This window comes from Austrofundulus limnaeus, unplaced genomic scaffold (genome assembly GCF_001266775.1).
Source record: "Austrofundulus limnaeus strain Quisiro unplaced genomic scaffold, Austrofundulus_limnaeus-1.0 Scaffold14, whole genome shotgun sequence".
NCBI classification, from domain to species: domain Eukaryota; kingdom Metazoa; phylum Chordata; class Actinopteri; order Cyprinodontiformes; family Rivulidae; genus Austrofundulus; species Austrofundulus limnaeus.
The window spans coordinates 1,854,608-1,857,701 of record NW_013952416.1 but is presented as its reverse complement, the minus strand read 5'-3'; the positions used below and the strand labels follow the sequence as shown (position 1 = coordinate 1,857,701).

At 38.9% G+C, this 3,094-nt stretch overlaps 1 protein-coding gene across 1 annotated transcript in view; it reads right to left on the bottom strand.

Annotated features, from left to right (window-relative positions):
* Positions 1-3,094, bottom strand: part of efna5b (ephrin-A5b) — a 98,253-nt gene that overhangs the window by 44,499 nt on the left and 50,660 nt on the right. The window lies entirely within an intron of this gene.

The following is a 3,094-nucleotide window of genomic DNA, read 5'->3' as shown; positions in this document are numbered from 1 at the left end:
CCCAAAAGGTCACTTTAAAACAATAGAGAACAGATGATGATGTGAGTGAAATAATAAAAGACATTAAGAATGGTGTGAACATTTCCTCTTCAGCAGCAGTGGGGGCACTACTTAGGGCTGCAATTAACCTGAGCACTTAACCCCCATCAGGGGATCCCGGCCCGGTGATGGAGGAACAAGGAGAGAAAGACGGTCAAAAACTGTGAGAGAGGGAAAATTGGCACCAGTTCTCTCAAAATGAAAGGAAATGTTTAACTTACTTGGTGCCAACTTTACAGTTTCTGTGCTAGTGGGTCTATCTAAACTGAACGCAACAYAAGTTTTATCAGTTGCACCTGTTTGTGAGGGTCCACAGGGACCTCCTTTATGTTGAGATTTTAAAAAGGCAACTTGTAAAGTATAGAATGTCTTAAACTATATAAAACACGAGAAAAAAACAGTAATTAAATGTAAAAACAGTTCTATGAAAACAGTTTATTGTTCTTCATTAAATTAGTCTTTCCTAATATAATTTTCTTTTACATATGCATAAACAAGACAAATCCAAACCAGTCAGGTCTTGACAAATCTACAGAAGAAAACCAATAAGTTTGCCATTACCTTTTGCAAAAAAATAAAAAAGATACTCTAAATTGGGGTTTYCCTTTTAAAAATAAGAACTTATATTATTTAAACATGAACTTTAAGTGCGTTTTTCTAGTTGCATTACAAGCAGCTTAACTAAAGTACTAACATTTCTTATTTTTGTGCAAGCACAAATACATGAAAACTAAATGAAATTGTTAAAACTGGCCAAGTTGAAAACAAAATGAGCAAGTAGTAATTTCAAAAAACAGCAGATACTTATTTGGGAAAAGATTTAAAATTGGAGTTTTGGCCTTAAAACTTTCAGTGCAACTCAGACTTTGCACTTTAGTTTCTGCATATTATTATCACACTCAATCCCATTGCACTATATAACCACTCTCCTAAAGTAAAGACAGAGCATCTACACGGTAATGAATGTATTTTTAGTCCCTGCGTCTATAAACTTTCTGCCCACCTACATCGGCACCTTTAAGGCGTGACTGAAATGAGACAGATCTGCTGCTGTTTAATTGCCTCCCCATGCACCTGACCTCATCGGAGAAAACCAAGTCATTAACAAACACGCCTGACATTTTCATCAGTGGTCCTGTTTTGTCAGCAGCAGAATGTGCTGCACATCCAGCCCAGCCTGCGTCAGGACAGACATTACATCGGGTAATTGAAGTAAAACGTCTCCCAACAAAAAGTAAAGAATTTCCAAATCCAAACATTGGCACAATATCTATATCGTTTGCAACATGATCTAACAAGAAGAAGCAATAAAGGCACGACTACCAGCCAACAGATAGCCCATCTGAAAGCTGAAGCACTTTCTAACTCAGATGAATTTGCCATATATTGAGTAAAGAGTAAACTGAGAGAGCTCATCACCGTGATATATTACCAAATACCATCTGGCAGGGAGGACCACGGTCAAATGTTGACAGTAATGACAATTTAGATCACCGGCCTTATTAAATAAAGAGCTCATTTGTGCAGACATATGGCCGATCAACTTATTGCCTGGCACTCCATCACGCACACAAACAGGCAGTTGTGTGTACATATACACAAGAAGAGGGGAAAAAAAGAAATAAGGGAGGGTCATTGTGTTCACTCAAAATGGCATGACGTGCCTTCTGCCAAGGAGCTCCAATGATGACCAGTTCTGATTCCTGAAAATACACCGTGAAGGTAAAAGGGTAGTTTAAAAAAAAGTTGAGAAATCTCAGAGGGGTGGGATTAAAAGAGTGCAGTCGTATTGTTTCTCCCACAAGCACACTCTCATGGTTCAACAGAAGAAAGAGCGGAGGCAAAGAAATAAATAAATAAAAAAGCATGTGTGATATGTGGCGGCTTTGAGAAAAGCCTGTCAAACAGCTGTCCGTTTTTACTGGAACCCACATAAACACCCCCAAGTGTTTGTGAGAATGAGCGTCTGGCTGTCTGTCTTTAACATCCCTGGTTTGTGGGGTGTGTGCAGGTGTTGATCTGTGTAACATTCCCATGACGCAGCTCCCATTTTCCACACTTGCAACTGGCACTGAGCTCCGAGTTAATGCGCGCTYGGAGGTGAGCAGAACAACATGTGGGTGGCTGGGAGCAGAGGAGGAAGAAGAAGGGGAGACAAATATCCTTTGTGTGTTTTTCTTGCACAATCCTCTGCCTCATCCATCTCATCGTGAGCTTTTCTGCTGTTCTCTTCCTTTGCCCCTCTTAGCCTTCAGCCTCAGGAATGCAGTGTGATAATCTATCTACCCCCCCCCCCCCACCCCCCATGACAGGAGGCTAACAACGCAACAGAAAACTCTCCAGAAGACATACATAATCGCTGTGGATCTGACTGGAATCAACAATATTCTTCCACACTAAGTGTTCTGATTTGTGGTTTTGACTGAAGCTTTGAACAACCAGGAGAATCCTAATCATAACAAATTGTTGCATCAAACTGGTTTTGGTTTAAAAAGAAAAAAAATAAACGCAGCGTTGTTTAAGGCAAGTATTGACAAAGTTTGATATTTTCCAAGCCAAATACCTGACCTTCAGCACCCACTGTGTCAGTTTACTGCCAGGTGTRAAAGAGCCAAATTAAGAACAGTCACCTATAAATTGACTATAACAAGACTGTAGCTTTCAGCAAAGCTACATAGGTGCTGTTCGTTTGACCTGTTTGTTAGTCAGTTATTATTTTTGATGTGTTGGGGAAAAAAATTCTATTGTTAGTGCACCTTCAGCCCAACAGGCACCACTGTGAGGTGTCCTATTCACACAGAGAGATGAAAGATAAGTAACAAAAAATACAAAGAGTTCTGTTTAGAAGATTTTCACTGAAACAATGTTGCTCTGATTTGTTAATTGTGCATCTATGTGTTTTTATAAAATGATTAATTAGAGATAAAATTAATTGATTCACTAATATTTTTTCTGTATAAAAAGTGATTGTGATTAAAAGCTAAATGTCTAATTTATGTCGCCTTAAAAAGAAAAAATTGTATAGGTCTTCTGGACGGGTTCTTCTCTAATGAAA